Consider the following 17,022-nt stretch of genomic DNA (forward strand, 5'->3'; position numbering starts at 1 on the left):
CAAAACACATGCAATCGAAATATTAAATTAAGTAAACTAATAAACGAAAGCAGTCCGTGCACCGTTCGATTCCTTTCTGGACAAGCGGTAAATGGTTGAATATTACAACAAACCACCAGTATTCTCCTGTTGATTCTAATTTTCTGAAACTCGGCTCAAAAGTCATGTAGTCGTTGGGGATCGTATCGCTATTCGGATATTACGAACAGTCATGGCTACAGATTGAAAACTGAGATTAAGGAATTCTGTTTTTCATGTTGATTTGTTCTTTTTCAAGGACTACAGTCAGATAAACGACTCTGAGTACTATGGGACTTAACAAGTGGTTCAAATGGCTCTGAGCACTATGGGGCTTAACATCTGAGGTCATCAGTCCCCTAGAACTTAGAACTACTTAAGCCTAACTAACTTAACGACATCACACACATCTACACCCGAGGCAAGATTCGAACCTGCGACCGTAGCGGTCGCGCTGTTCCAGACTGAAGCGCCTAGAACCGCTCGTCCCCTCCGGCCGGCGGGACTTAACATCGGAGGTCATCAGTAGCCTAGAACTTAGAACTACTTAAACTAACCTAAAGACATCACACCCATCCATGCCCGAGGCATGATTCGAGCATGCGACCGTTGCGGTCGTGTGGTTCCAGACTGAAGCGCCTAGAACCGCTTGGCCACACCGGCCGGCCTACAGTCAGATAAAGCCATATTATATAGTCGCAGGCAACTGGTTAGCTAGTTTCTATTTTTATTGTTTTCTATGAATGAAGTTTCTAATTTATTACTGATACCATAATTTCCTACCCCTTTTATTACTTCATAGAAATGGCAGGGAAATCTCTTATCTTTTAAAGCAAATGAAACATTATCCTTCACGGTTACGTCATTTCGTAAAAATATTTCCAGGCTATGTCTGGTGTCATTCTGCAACACAACGGATGTCTGGAGACGACAGCGAGAAACTGCCGTACAGACCACGTGGGGAACAGTCTTGCACACGGCACTTGCGCAAACGTACCTTAAGCCACGACACACGGCAACACGGACATTATTGTCTCTGCAGTACTGTACCAATTCTTATGTCTTTCCGTCGGCATTGTTATTAAAATAGCACTGATTGCTTTTCTTATTTTCTATAATAATACAATATTTCAAACCAAACAAATTTTACGAACAAAAATTACATCCTTCTTGTTTTTTTTTTTTTTTTTTGTTTTTTTTTTTTTTTGTTAAGGGTATATTTAGGGGAAAAAATGTTCAAACGTGTGTGAAATCTTATGGGACTTAGCCGGCCGGTGTGGCCGTGCGGTTCTAGGCGCTACAGTCTGGAACCGCGTGACCGCTACGGTCGCAGGTTCGAATCCTGCCTCGGGCATGGATGTGTGTGATGTCCTTAGGTTAGTTAGGTTTAAGTAGTTCTAAGTTCTAGGGGACTGATGACCTCAGATGTTAAGTCCCATACTGCTCAGAGCCTTTTGAACCATTTCTTATGGGACTTAACTGCAAAGGTCATCAGTCCCTAAGCTTACTCACTACTTAACCTAAATTATCCTAAGGACAAACACACACACCCATGCCCGATGGAGGACTCGGACCTCCGCCGGGACCAGCCATATTTAGGAACAAAAAATTTCAGCACTGCTGCTATGACCAATTGATATTTCTTTTATTTTACTCGGTTGTTAGTAATAAATAAAATAACCTGTTATAACTAAAATCAAACAAACACCGTAAAAGGTAGATAATCAGAATTAAATACCGGTTTCAAATGGTCGGTTTTTCCCATCCCTACGGCGGTGACGATGTTCCCAGGCTTGGTAGCAGCATATTCTTTTGAATGTTCTCCAGAGTCCCAGAATGACGACCTTTTAAGATATTTTTTAATTTCGGGAAAAGACAAAGTCACATGGACTCAGATGAGGTGAATAGGGGGGCTGCGGAAAAACAGGAATGGCTTTTGAGGTCAAAAATTCCGTTATGGAAGTGGCCGTATGAAATGCAGCATCCACTTTCCTGCAATGTCCGGTCTAACTCGGTTCATCCTTTTCCTGAGCTTTTCAAGAATATCTTTCTAAATTTTAACACGTCACCCATCTTCATTCATGGTGCTAAACATCGGTGTGATCTCACAAGGGCACCTACGCACACGTTCGACGCTTCAATCGGTTTTTGAAATTGAAGGTCTTCACGAGCCAGGTTCGTCTTCACCTTGTTCCCGGCCTCTCAAAAACGATTTGTGCCAGGGAAAACCTTGTGCTCTAGATAAGGTGTTCCCCACAGGCCTGTTTCAATTTTCCAAAGGTCACACTCGCGCGTTGCCTAAGCTTGACACAAAACTTGATTGCATAACGTTGCTCCAAATTGCGCTGTTCCATTTCCGTAACCGTAATAAAAATATAACTTCATTGAAACTCGGACTGAGCATCTGGAAAGAATGAACACTCCGGTCTTCGCCAGTAGAACGACACAGCGCTGCCATATCGCTTACAGTATTGCCAGTATCATTACTTACCTCATGAGCCGGCCGGTGTGGCCGTGCGGTTCTAGGCGCTTCGGTCTGGAACCGTGCGACCGCTACGGTCGCAGGTTCGAATCCTGCCTCGGGTATGGATGTGTGTGATGTCCTTAGGTTAGTTAGGTTTAGGTAGTTCTAAGTTCTAGGGGACTGATGACCACACATGTTAAGTCCCATAGTGCTCAGAGCCATTTGAACCATTTTTTGAACTTACCTCATGTACCTCGTATTTAAAATGATGAAGACTAAATTGTACATCTACATCGACATTTATACTCCGCAATCCACCCAACGGTGTGTGGCGGAGGGCACTTTACGTGCCACTGTCATTACCTCCCTTTCCTGTTCCAGTCGCGTATGGTTCGCGGGAAGAACGAGTGCCGGAAAGCCTCCGTGGGCGCTCGACTCTCTCTAATCTTACATTCGTGATCTCCTCGGGAGGTATAAGTAGGGGGAAGCAATATATTCGATACCTCATTCAGAAACGCACCCTCTCGAAACCTGGACAGCAAGCTACACCGCGATGCAGAGAGCTTTTCTTGAAGAGTCTGCCACTTGAGTTTGCTAAACATCTCCGTAACGCTATCACGCTTACCAAATAACCCTGTGACGAAACGCGCCTCTCTTCTTTGGATCTTCTCTACCTCCTCCGTCAACTCGACCTGGTACGGATCCCACACTGATGAGCAATACTCAAGTATAGGTCGAACAAATGTTTTGTAAGCCACCTCCTTTGTTGATGGACTACATTTTCTAAGGACTCTCCCAATGAATCTCGACCTGGTACCCGCCTTACCAACAATTAATTTTATATGATCATTCCACTTCAAATTGTTCCGCACGCATACTCCCAGATATTTTACAGAAGTAACTGCTACCAGTGTTTGTTCCACTATCATATAATCATACAATAAAGGATTCTTCTTTCTATGTATTCGCAATACATTACATTTGTCTATGTTAAGGGTCAGTTGCCACTTCCTGCACCAAGTGCCTATCCGCTGCAGATCTTCCAGCATTTCGCTGCAATTTTCTAATGCTGCAACTTCTCTGCATACTACAGCATCATCCGGAAAAAGCCGCATGGAACTTCCGACACTATCTACTAGGTCATTTATATATATTGTATTTAGAGATTGTGAATGTTTTATTAAACCACGAGCTAATGAGTCAAAGAGTGAGTTGCTGCTGTTTATTTATAACAACGTTTTAATAGAATTATGAATCAATTTTCAGTCGGTCGCAACTGCTACCTTTAAATAAACCTCAGAAAACAGAGAGAGTAGACACTCGTCACACTGAGCGAGGTGGCGCAATGGTCAGGACACTGGAGTCGCACTCGGGAGGACGACGGTTCAAACCTGCGCCCGGACATCCTGATTTAGGTTTTCCGTGATTTCCAGTCCGAGTAAACACCCTTACGGACACACCACCAGCATGCACAGTGCCTTGTTAAAAATTCGGGTCCATGGCTAAGTGCGGTCTGCGACTCACTCGAAAACTACTGTCAGCTCTTACCAACTGAAATCGGAACTCATCTGATACGTTAAAAGCGGTGGCTCGTTTTATTATTTTACAGGTTACTTCCTTGCTGTAGGGGTTGTGATTTTTGAGATTTTTTGTCTGAACCAGCAAGGTAAAACAGAGGCCACTACTTCCACCCCATCAAGTGGATTTAGTGCTCACGTACTCACACTGAGCCGTGAACACTTCCCAGTTTATCAATGGGGAAAAGTTGAACATGATTACCACAGTTATCGGTGCCATGCGCGCAATGGTCGTGCCAGGCGCGCGATATTGAATCTTTATACTGTCGTTAGTGGCGTGAGACCTTATAGCAACCGTTATAGTTCTGGATTATTCTGTTACACTAGGGGAGAGTTCACGCAAGGAAAGAGAGAGAATGCAAGATTTACGGACTCATTTATTAAACAGTTGAGAATCGAACAATAATACAACAAAATGGGGGAGGGGGAAGAAAGATTCGAGTTCAGCAGCCTGCCCTCACGTACGTTCATAACAAGCTACGATAGCAGGAGGAAAGGAATTTTAGTAACGATCGCCGTATTATCGAATAGAATCCCATTTAGTAAAGGAGGGGGTTGCAGGCGTGCAACGACCACCACCAGCAATTAGCCAAAGACTAAGAAGATTCTACCGTGCGTGAATCGCTCGGTAGTCTCCCGTAGCAAAGCAATAAAACCCGCAAGACGCGAAACTATTCACAATGACCTATAATGTTTCCTCTGGGCCGCAGGGCGCGAATCTACAGTGCACGTCGGCGCTCATGCTTACCGAACTTCATCTCCTGGAAGCGGCACCTCCGGTCTCCAGCACGGTCACACTGGAACTGCCCTACTGGCCCTTTCTCCACCACCCATGCACGGAGGACGGTTGGCGTCCGCCCGCGAAAGACGGGCGCGCACCTGAACTGGCCAATCATAGCGCCGGAATTTCACAGGGAGGCGATCTCCCGACGTTAAAATCGAGCAGAAATAGCGTTACAATGTTGGTAAGGCAGGTTGGGGAAATGAGAACAGGAGAAACTTTGGCCACTACTGAATGTTGAAACGACACTACGTGCTAGCCTGGTGATCGGAAAAGGGATGTGAAACGGGAAGCCATTATGACTGCTCGGAAGACTGCTGCCCTCGCCCATAAATAAAGAAAATTTCTAGCGCCAAGCTCCTCTCACAGATCAGTGTGAGACGAGCTGTAAAAATCGTCAAATAAATCAGGCAACCCATACAAATTATTAATATTACCTGAATTATTATTTTACCGAATACCAGAATGCTGGGATTAGAAATATGAAATACGAGCACTGAATGGTGAATGAAGTGAACGTCTTTCAAGGGTAAAGTTTTCCAGTTGTCTAGGGTTTAAATGGTATAGTCACGAGCCCAGAGAGGCGCTGTAGGGGATGATTTGCTGTTTGCAAAGGCACTCGCGTTGGTCGTCTTCTGTTGCCGCCCATTAATCCATATTTCGCTGCAGTGTCCTAATGGTTTCGTGCGTCGTACATCCCACATTGATTTCTGCGGTTATTTCACGCAGAGTTGCTTGTCTGTTAGCACTGACAACTCTACACAAACGCCACTGCTCTCAGTCCTTAAGTGGAAGCCGTAGACCACTGCATTATCTGTCGTGAGAGATAATGCATGAAATTTGGTATTCTCGGCACACTCTTGACACTGCAGATCGCAAAATATCGAATTTCCTAACGACTTCCGTTATGGAATGTCCCATGCATCCAGCTCCAAGCACCATTCTGTGTCCAAAGTATGTTAACTCCCGTGGTGCGGCAAAAATCACGTTGGAAACTTTTTGACATCGACTGAGTACAACTTGCAGCTCCGCCAATGCACTGTCCTTTTAATACTCTGTGTACACGACTCTATCGCCGTCTGTGTTTGTTGGAACTTCTTTATTTAAATGATTTTACGTAAACTGCTGAATGTAAGTGAACTTTCTTAAACTGCTGAACCTTCTTAAACTGCTGAATCCGTCTGTGTATGTTGGAATTTCTTTATTTAAATGATTTTACGTAAACTGCTGAATGTAAGTGAACCTTCTTAAACTGCTGAACCTTCTTAAACTGCTGAATCCGTCTGTGTATGTTGGAATTTCTTTATTTAAATGATTTTACGTAAACTGCTGAATGTAAGTGAACCTTCTTAAACTGCTGAATGAAACTGAATGTACTGTCTCTTTGCTACATTATCATTTCAACACTGACCCACAATATCCTAGCGCAACGCAAACTGACTGCTCAAAAATGATAACCTGACATCAAATAATTAATACAAAGGAATGACCCTTACTATGACCACTCCTCCTATTCATTAGTTACAATATTCAACGGTAACGCGATCTGACTGCTTTCAAATTAACTCAAGAGAGTGGCCCTGAATAAGAGGAATCCTGACAATAACCTATACCTTTCATAAGTTACTTACCTCACAAAAATCTTCAACACACGAACTACAGCAAAGCCGCAAGCACCAATACTGCCAGCTAAATAAAAAGAGTCTAACTACTGAAGGCTCTAACTACCGATAGGCATGTGGTTAGCAAAGGAAAGATTTTTTTGCAGAGCAAACAATGTATTTTTATCTTAATGATATGACATCCAGTTCAAAACAACTATACACTACTGGCCATTAAAATAGCCACACCAAGAAGAAATGCAGATGAAAAACGGGTATTCATTGGACAAATATATTATACTAGAACTGACATGTGATTACATTTTCACGCAATTTGGGTGCATAGATCCTGAGAAGTCAGTATCCAGAAAAAACACCTCGGGCCGTAATAACGGCCTTGATACGCTTGGGCATTGAGTCAAACAGAGCTTGGATGGCGTGTACAGGTACAGCTGCCCATGCAGCTTCAACACGATACCACAGTTCATCAAGAGTAGTGACTGGCGTATTGTGACGAGCCAGTTGCTCCGCCACCATTGACCAGACGTTTTCAATTGCTGAGAGGAGAATGTGCTGGCCAGGACAGCAATCGAACATTTTCGGTATCCAGAAAGGCCCGTACAGTACAGGACCTGCAACATGCGGTCGTGCATTATCCTGATGAAATGTAGGGTTTCGCAGTGATCGAATGAAGGGTAGAGCCACTGTTCAAAGTGCTGTCAATGCGAACAATAGGTGACTGAGGCGTGTAACCAATGACACCGCATACCAGCATGCCGGGTGATACACCAGTATGGCGATGACGAATACACGCTTCCAACGTGCGTTCACCGCGATGTCGCCAAACACGGATGTGACCATCTTTATGCCGTAAACAGAACCTGGATTCATCCGAAAAAATGACGTTTTGCCATTCGTGCAGCCAGGTTCGTCGTTGAGTACACCATCGCAGGAACTACTCTCTGTGATGCAACGTCAAGGGTAACCACAGCCATGGTCTCCGAGCTGTTAGTCTATGCTGCTGCAAACGTCGTCAAAATGTTCGTGCAGATGGTTGTGGTCTTGCAAACGTTCCCATCTGTTGACTCAGGGATCGAGACGTGGCTGCACGATCCGTTACACCCATGCGGATAAGATGCCTGTCATCTCTACCGCTAGTGATACGAGGCCGTTGGGATCCAGCACGGCGTTCCGTATTACCCTCCTGAAGCCACCGATTCAATATTCTGCTAACAGTCATTGGATCTCGACCAAAGCAAGCAGCAATGTCACGATACAATAAACCGCAATCGCGGTAGGTTACACTCCGATGGTACGCATTTCTCCTCCTTACACGAGGCATCACAACAACGTTTCACCAGGCAACGCCGGTCAATTGTTTTTTGTGTATTAGAAATCGGTTGGAAACTGTCCTCATGTCAGCACGTTGTAGGTGTCGCCACCGGCGCCAACCTGATGTGAATACTCTGAAAAGCTAATCATTTGAATATCACACCATCTTCTTCCTGTCGGTTAATTTTCTCTTCTGTAGCACGTCATCTTCATGATGTAGCAATTTTAATGGCCAGTAGTGTAGTTCAATAATTGTCACCATGTACTAAAGTAAGTATTAGAATTACTGGTATGAACGTGTATGGAGTATAGTTTTGTATGGGTGTGGAATGTGGACGATACAAGATTAAGAAATAATGAACGTATGAATAGTAGCGAATCATCAGTTTAATAAGTAATGACTGCAAAACACTTACATAATTTATTTACGGAAGAATGGAAAGACTGGTCGAAATTGACCTTGGTGGACACCTGTTTGGGTTCCGGAGAAATATTGAATATCCGAGACAATACTGACCATATGATTTACCTTAGTTACTTATCTATATACTTAAAACATCGGACGGACAGGGTGAGCAGCAATCTGTGACTGTTTGCTGATGACGCTGTGGTGTAAGGGGAAGCGTCGTCGTTGACTGATTCTAGGAGGATACACGATGACGTATCCAGAATTTCTAGTTGGTGATCTGAAGGCAACTTCTTTAAATGTAGATAAATGCTAGATGAGGCAAAAGGATAGGAAAAAGAATCCCGTCATATTAGAATACACTATAAGTTGGTTGGGTCATTTGGGGAGGGGACCTAACTGCGAGGTCATCGGTCCCATCGGATTATGGAAGGACGGGGAAGGAAATCGGCCGTGCCCTCTCAGAGGAACCATCCCGGCATTTGCACGAAGCGATTTAAGGAAAATCACGGAAAACCTAAATCAGGTTGGCCGGACGCGGGATTGAACCGTCGTCCTCCCGAATGCGAGTCCAGTAGTGCTGTGGTACTTGACATTGTCACATCGATGAATTATGTATACGCAACGTTACAAAGCGACATGAAAATGGAACGAGCATGTGACGATTGTGGTAGGTTAAGTGAATGGCCGACTTCGGTTTATTGGAAGAATTCTATTTATCGTCCATGTTTCACTTCCATACATGGCTACACTTCATACAAATACTACCACAAACGGCTTCCTGACACTTAAATCTATACTCGATATTAACAAATTTCTCTTCTTGAGATACGCTTTCCTTGCCATTGCCAGTCTACATTTTATATCCTCTCTACTTCGACCATCATCAGCTATTTTTCTCCCAAATAGCAAAACTCCTTTACTATTTTAAGTGTCTCATTTCCTAATCTAATTCTCTCAGCATCGCCCGAGTTAACTCGACTACATTCCATTATCCTCGTTTTGCTTTTGTTGATGTTCATCTTATATCCTCCTTTCAAGACATTGTCCATTCCGTTCAACTGCTCTTCCAAGTCCTTTGCTGTCTCTGTCAGAATTACAATGTCACCGGCGTACCTCAAAGTTTTTATTTCTTCTGCCTGGATTGTAATACCTACTCCGAATTTTTCTTTTGTTTCTTTTACTGCTTGCTCAATATACAGATTGAACAACATCGGGGAGATGCTAAAACCCTGTCTCACTCCCTTCCGAACCACTGCTTCCCTTTCATGTCCCTCGACTCTTATAACTGCCATCTAGTTTCTGTCCAAATTTTAAATAGCCTTTCGCTCCCTGTATTTTACCCCTGCCACCTTCAGAACTTGAAAGAGAGTATTCCAGTCAACATTGTCAAAAGCTTTCTCTAAGTCTAGAAATGCTAGAAACGTAGGTTTGCCTTTTCTTAATCTAGCTTCTAAGATAAGCCGTAGGTTCAGTATTTCCTCACGTGTTCCAGTATTTCTACGGAATCCAAACTGATCTTCCCCGAGGTTGGCGTCTACCAGTTTTTCCATTCGTCTGTAAAGAATTCGCGTTAGTATTTTGCAGCCGTGACTTATTAAACTGATAGTTTGGTAACTTTCACATCTGTCAACACCTGCTTTCTTTGGGATTGGAATTGTTATATTCTTCTTGAAGTCTGAGGGTATTTCGCCTGTCTCATACATTTTGCTCACCAGATGGTAGAGTTTTGTCAGGACTGGCTCTCCCAAGGCTGTCAGTAGTTCTAATGGAATGTTGTCTACTCCTGGGGCCTTCTTTCGACTCAGGTCTTTCAGTGCTCTGTCAAACTCTTCACGGAGTATCATATCTCCCATTTCATCTTCATCTACATCCTCTTCCATTTCCATAATATTGCCCTCAAGTACATCGTCCTTGTATAGACCCTCTATATACTCCTTCCACCTTTCTGCTTTCCCTTCTTTGCTTAGAACTGGGTTTCCACCTGAGCTCTTGATATTCATACAGTTGGGTCTCTTTTCTTCAAAGGTCTCTTTAATTTTCCTGTAGGCAGTATCTATCTTACCACTAGTGAAATAAGCCTCTACATCCTTACTTTTGTTCTCTAGCTGCTTAGCCATTTTGCGCTTCCTGTCGATCTCATTTTTGAGACGTTTGTATTCCTTTTTGCCTGCTTCATTTACTGCATTTTTATATTTTCTCCTTTCATCAGTTAAATTTAATATTTCTTCTGTTACCCAAGGATTTCTACTAGCCCTCGTCTTTTTACCTACTTGATCCTCTGCTGCCTTACTACTTCATCCCTCAAAGCTACCCATTCTTCTTCTACTGAATTTCTTTCCCCCATTCCTGTCAATCGTTCCCTTATGCTCTCCCTGAAACTCTGTACAACCTCTGGTTTAGTCAGTTTATCCAGGTCCCATCTCCTTAAATTCCCACCTTTTTGCAGTTTCTTCAGTGTTAATCTACAGTTCATAACCAATAGGTTGTGGTCAGAGTCCACATCTGCCCCTGGAAATGTCTTACAATTTTTAAACCTGGTTTCTAAATCTCTGTCTTACCATTATATAATCTATCTGAAACCTGTCTGTATCTCCAGGTTTCTTCCATGTACATAACGTTCTTTAATGATTCTTGAACCAAGTGCTAGCTATGATTAAGTTATGCTCTGTGCAAAATTCTTCCAGGCGGCTTCCTCTTTCATTTCTTACCCCCAATCCATATTCACCTACTACGTTTCCTTCTCTTCCTTTTCCTACTATCGAATTCCAGTCACCCATGACTGTTAAGTTTTCGTCTCCCTTCACTGTCTGAATAATTTCTTTTATCTCATCATACATTTCTTCAATTTCTTCATCTGCGGAGCTAGTTGGCATATAAACTTGTACTACTGTAGTAGGCGTGGGCTGCGTGTCTATTGTGGCCACAATAAGGCGTTCAATATGCTGTTTGTAGTAGCTTACCAGCACTGCTGTTTTTTTACTCATTATTAAATCTACTCCTGCATTACCCCTACTTGATTTTGTATTTATAGCCCTGTATTCACCTGACCAGAAGTCTTGTTCCTCCTGCCACTGAACGTCGCTACTTCCTACTATATCTAACTTTAACCTATCCACTTCCCTTTTTAAATTTTCTAACCTACCTGGCCGATTGAGGGATCTGACATTCCATGCTCCGCCAGTTTTCTTTCTCCTGATAACGACGTCCTCTTGAGTAGTCCCCATCCAGAGATCCGTATGGGGGACTATTTTACCTCTGGAATGTTTTACCCAAGAGGACGCCATCATCATTTAACCATGCAGTAAAGCAGCATGCCCTCGGGAAAAATTACGGCTGTAGTTTCCCCTTGCTTTCAGCCGTTCGCAGTACCAGCACACCAAGGCCGTTTTGGTTAATGTTGCAAGGCCAGGTTAGTCAATCATCCAGACTGTTGCCCCAGCAACTACTGAAAAGGCCGCTGCCCCTCTTCAGGAACCACACGTTTGTCTGGCCTCTCAACAGATACCCCTTGCACCTACGGTATGGCCATCTGTATCGCTGAGACACGCAAGCCTCCCCACCAACGGCAAGGTCTATGGTTCATGGGGGGGGGGGATTGTATGTTATTTAACCAAATGAACAGAATGCGATTTACATTACTCAGAAACTGGAGAAACCATCGATTGATACCAGGTATGGGGAGGCGTCGCTTTGAGTCTGGACCGGCAGTGTTCATGTACGCGAAGGAGAATAAATAAAAAGAAAATATAATTTATGAATGAAAGCATGTAGTAGGCTGTATTGTTTTTATTTTTTATTAGCTGCACCCGGCCTCGCATTGCTGTGATTCAGTCTGCTTAAATGGAAAAGAAAGAAAAGAGAAAGTCCACGTTTCTACTACGTGTGGGAATTGGACATTGGATATAAGTTGTTATCTCCTTCTCTCCCTTCCTCTGCCCATCTCCCTCTCTCTCTCTCTCCCTGTTTATCTGTCTGTCTGTCTATCTGTCTCTCTTTCTCTGACCTTCAGCCTTGTTTATCGTTATTCCAAATTCAGATTCTATGGTAGTATTCTAATCAAAAACTTTCCTGTTTGCTAACAACGTTTCCCTATAGTATATTGTACTCTCGTACTTGGATCTTAAGAATCATTTAGTCTGTATGTGTCTAAACGTTTATTACAGTAACGTGTAAAAATTTCAGGAAAATCGGAAAGGTACATTTTGCGATTTTGAAACTAAGTTTTCCATCTATAGATTACATTTCTATATATATTTATATATTATATGTATTAAAAATATACATATTTTAAATCTAGATACCAAAAATCACGCCTTTATTTAATTCAACATTGTGTCAAAATTTCAAAGAAATCACTCAAGAACTTTGGGAGACTAAAGCTTTTGAACAAAGTAACATTTACACTTCTACAGCACTTCCCGTTTCATTACATATGTGTTATGTATATGCCAGATGGCGTTCCGGTAGGTATATAAAGCACGTGAGTATTCGAAAGCAATGTTTTGGCAAAATTTCAAAGCAATCTATGAAGGACTTTCGGAAATTTGAGATTTTGAAGAAACAAACGTGTCCGTTTGTACAAACTACATAGAAAGTGTACGTAATCGCAAATCTCCGAAAGTTAAAATTACGACACAACGTTTCACTGGTACACTCGCTTTTTATTTACCTACTTTTAAGTATTTGTAAGACATAAATTTACAAAAATTTAATACCAGAGAAACATTGTTACAAAAATATCAAAAAGTTATATACCTGTATACGTAAATTATACATCATGTACTAAAACACTAGGTATCTAAAAACACGTCCATATTAGAACGCAGCGTTGTGTCAAAATATCAAATCCCTGGTCAAGAACTTTCCGAGATATACGATACTGAACATACGGACGTTTACATTTTTTTAATATAGATTAACTGTGCTGTCGGTCGACGATATCAGACCTAAAATGAAACATAACGAGATGGTGCACAATATAACATCAGTACGCACTTCACAACAACCTACAAGACATTGTACCAATCTGGTTACAGACGTGATAAAAGTGATTTCTGTACTTACAACTGGATGAGCATCATATGAATCTTCACATCAGAAGTGGCACGTAGTCAAAATTTCTATTCCTCTCTTGAGACCACATTTTATATGGTTCATAACAAATAACACAGGTGAGTAAAATCATGTCATTACATCTACATAAATACATAACAACCGATATAAGCTGTAGCCACTCGATATGTGAATTGTAAGTTACAGTCAGCTGTTGGTCAGTGTTGTCAAAGGCCTCCTTCATTCACGACGTCGACATCTATCGATTACAGCTTGCCAGAGAGCATAAATATCCTCGCTGGTACACCAGCAAAGGCAAAATATTTTACATTCCAAACAGAGAAATAGATGACTCAGTTACGATGCGCAAACATGAGTTAACCACTACAAGAAGCGAAATGTACTGTATATAGCATAGAGCACAACGAATCTTCACTTGTGCTCAGACACAACTCTTCTGTCAACTTTAAATTTAGTGTGAATGTCAAGATTGCACTGATCTGAATCACGATACAATAAATTAAAATACAAGTAACAGTGAAAAATAATCTGTAAACCTATTGCTAAACAAATCCACGTTAGCACATTCGTAAAATACTGATGTTTATATATACGGGGTGTTGTGTGTGTTATATATGGTATATAAGGTTTCTTGTAGTGGTTAACTGAAATTTGTTTATCGTGACTGAGTCATGTATTTCTCTGTTTGGAACGTAAATTATTTTGGCCTTTTCTGACATACCAGCGAGTGTATTTATGCTCTCTGGCAAGCCGTAATCGATAGCTATGGACATTATGTATGAAAAAGCAACTGACAACATTGAGTAAAGCTGTTGTAACGTCCAGTTCACACATCGAGTAGCTACAGCCTATACGCGCTGTCATGTATTCATGCAGATGTAAGGACATGCTTTCATTCACACGTAATATTTGTTATGCACTGTATAAAATGTGGCCTCAAGTTTAGAACAGAAATTTCGAATGACGCATCAAGCGATGCTCATCCCCGTGTAAGTAGAGATAAGGCTTAGGTCACATCCTGGCAGATTAAAACTGCGTGCCGGGCCGAGACTTGAACTCGGGACCTTTGCCTTTCGCGGGCAAGTTCTCTACCAACTTTTTCTTTTTTAAATCTCATTTTGTTCGTTATTGGTCGTTGTATTTGTTCGGGGGGGGGGGGGGGACACGTCCCATGACGCTTGTTGAAGTTCATAGTTCATCCATTTACTCAGTTTTCTTTGTTACTGAAGACATCTAACCCTCTGACCGAACACGCTGAGCTACAGTGCCGGCGTCCAACTGAGCTACCTAAGCACGACTCGAGACCCGTTTCACAGCTTCAGTTCTCTGCCAGTACCTCACCTCGTGCTTGGGTAGCTCAGCTGGTAAAGCACTTGTCCGTGAAGGCCAAAAGTTCCCGAGATCGAGTCTCGGCCCCGCACAGAGTTTTACTCTGCCAGGAAGTTTCATATCAGCGCTCACTCCGCTGCAGAGTGAAAATCTCATTCTGTCCTGTACGTTTTTTTAAAGTACGTACAGACGTTATATTGTGCTCCATGTTTGTATGTTCCATTTTAGGTTTGATAGCATCGTAATTCTCCAAATCGGCCGATAGCGCAACTGATAAAAAATAGAAAACATACAGCCTGCTACTGACCGTGCTTTCATTCATAAAATTTCTGGAGAGTGGGGCCCGAACAGAAGCAAAATTATAAAAGAAAACATGTGCGGACCGTTGTTACAAACAGTGAAACAACGTCTTTGCGCTCTAAACAGTTAAGAGAATGATTGCCAACTACCATGTAGCACGTTTTTCGTACCGATCCACGTATTATTCGTGCAAACGAAGTTGGTACTCGACGCGGTTGCTGATGGGGCGATTGTAAATGGGAAATGCCTTTAATGTTGCTCCCATCAGCCACCGCGCCGAGTGTCAGCTTTGTTTGCGCACACAGTACTGTTAACTAGGCGCTGGCTACAGACACAAGGGACATGGCATCATGCTTGTACGGGAGCGGTAGTTACAACTTGACGACTTGTGCATGAAGAGCACACTTCTATCTGCAACACTACATGCGAACTGCACACCTATCACAAGTAGTCGTACTCGCACGTCCTTGGCACTGACATCAGGGACAAGGGTATCATCATATGTGTCGCAGGGAAGATGTAACACCAATATCGATTAGAAATAGATTTGTTCTATGTAACTATGTATCTGTGATTATGAAGTGTTTGTTCTTTGTTACTTAAGGTCATTTATTTGTGACAGGAAGGTTAAAGTTTGTAATAGATATATATTGTAGAAGCTAAATGATGTTTAAAAATAATAAAATTTTATAATATATCTATGTTCATAAAGAAAAATTTGTATACTGGAAGCTGGTTCATGCTTAGGGAACTTGTATTGTCAAAGGTAAAAGTTGTAGAGAAGTCCATCTGCAACGGAAGTAGCTCGGCGCGATGTAAAAGGTGGTTTTGGCGGTCGAACTAAGCGGCTACTTGGTGGCAATGATACGCAGTCAGTGGCCAGACGTGGCACGATAAACATCGAGGGTGCCAAGGGAGGCAGTTGGAAGCCGTTTAGCATGGCAAATAGCCTCGGATGTGGATTTGGCTGTTGCATAATACTTTCGGCAATACGGAATGGCTCTAACACGATAAAAATCCGTCGCCAAGAAGAAATTGTAAAGAGCATTCAACATCAAGAACCGTGGGCACAGTTAGCTTGCCACCACTACTTCGCCACTGCTCGACAACTTCACGCACACGGATATAGAATAGAATAGAATCTTTATTTGCCTTACAGTATGTTTTCCATACAATTGGCATCGTCAGTGTGTTCAATACACTTTTTTAAAAAATACAATAATTATTATTGTATATAATTGTGCCTGTGCAGGGCAAACAGATACGCATGCTAAAGTAATATTGATAATACAACAATTATTCATTCACAATAATAATAATGATAATACATCATAACAGTTAAATATACAATAGTATCAAGATATATTTATGGTACTTCTTACGTATCCATGTAAAAGTCTTTGTTGGTACGTTACTGTCACAAACATGTAGGTATAATTCATATGGCAGTTTTTCGTTTCATGTAGCATATCTCTTTTGTGTCACTGTTTAGAAACTCATCAAGGGAGTAATACGGCGTACATTTGAGCTACGCTTCTATTGTTTGCTTAAAGTTATTCATCGGTAGATCGCTCACAGCCTTTGAGAACTTGTTATAAAATTTCAAGCTAATGTGTTAATGGCTCTTTTGTGTTAATGTCAGCCTTGTGTACAGTAGGACTATTTTACTACTATTTCGAGTATTATGAACATGCACTTCAGATTTTAAATTAAAGTTCTTTACGTTCTCTTTAGATTAGGAAATGAGACACTTAAAGTAGTAAAGGAGTTTTGCTATTTAGGGAGTAAAATAACTGATGATGGTCAAAGTAGAGAGGAAATAAAATGTAGACTGGCAATGGCAAGGAAATCGTTTCTGAAGAAGAGAAATTTGTTAACATCGAGTACAGATTTAAGTGTCAGGAAGTCGTTTCTGAAAGTATTTGTATGGAGTGTAGCCATGTATGGAAGTGAAACATGGACGATAACTAGTTTGGACAAGAAGAGAATAGAAGCTTTCGAAATGTGGTGCTACAGAAGAATGCTGAAGATAAGGTGGATAGATCACCTAACTAATGAGGAGGTATTGAATAGGATTGGGGAGAAGAGAAGTTTGTGGCACAACTTGACTAGAAGAAGGGATCGGTTGGTAGGACATC

Source organism: Schistocerca americana, chromosome 10 (assembly GCF_021461395.2).
Source record: "Schistocerca americana isolate TAMUIC-IGC-003095 chromosome 10, iqSchAmer2.1, whole genome shotgun sequence".
Lineage (NCBI taxonomy): Eukaryota > Metazoa > Arthropoda > Insecta > Orthoptera > Acrididae > Schistocerca > Schistocerca americana.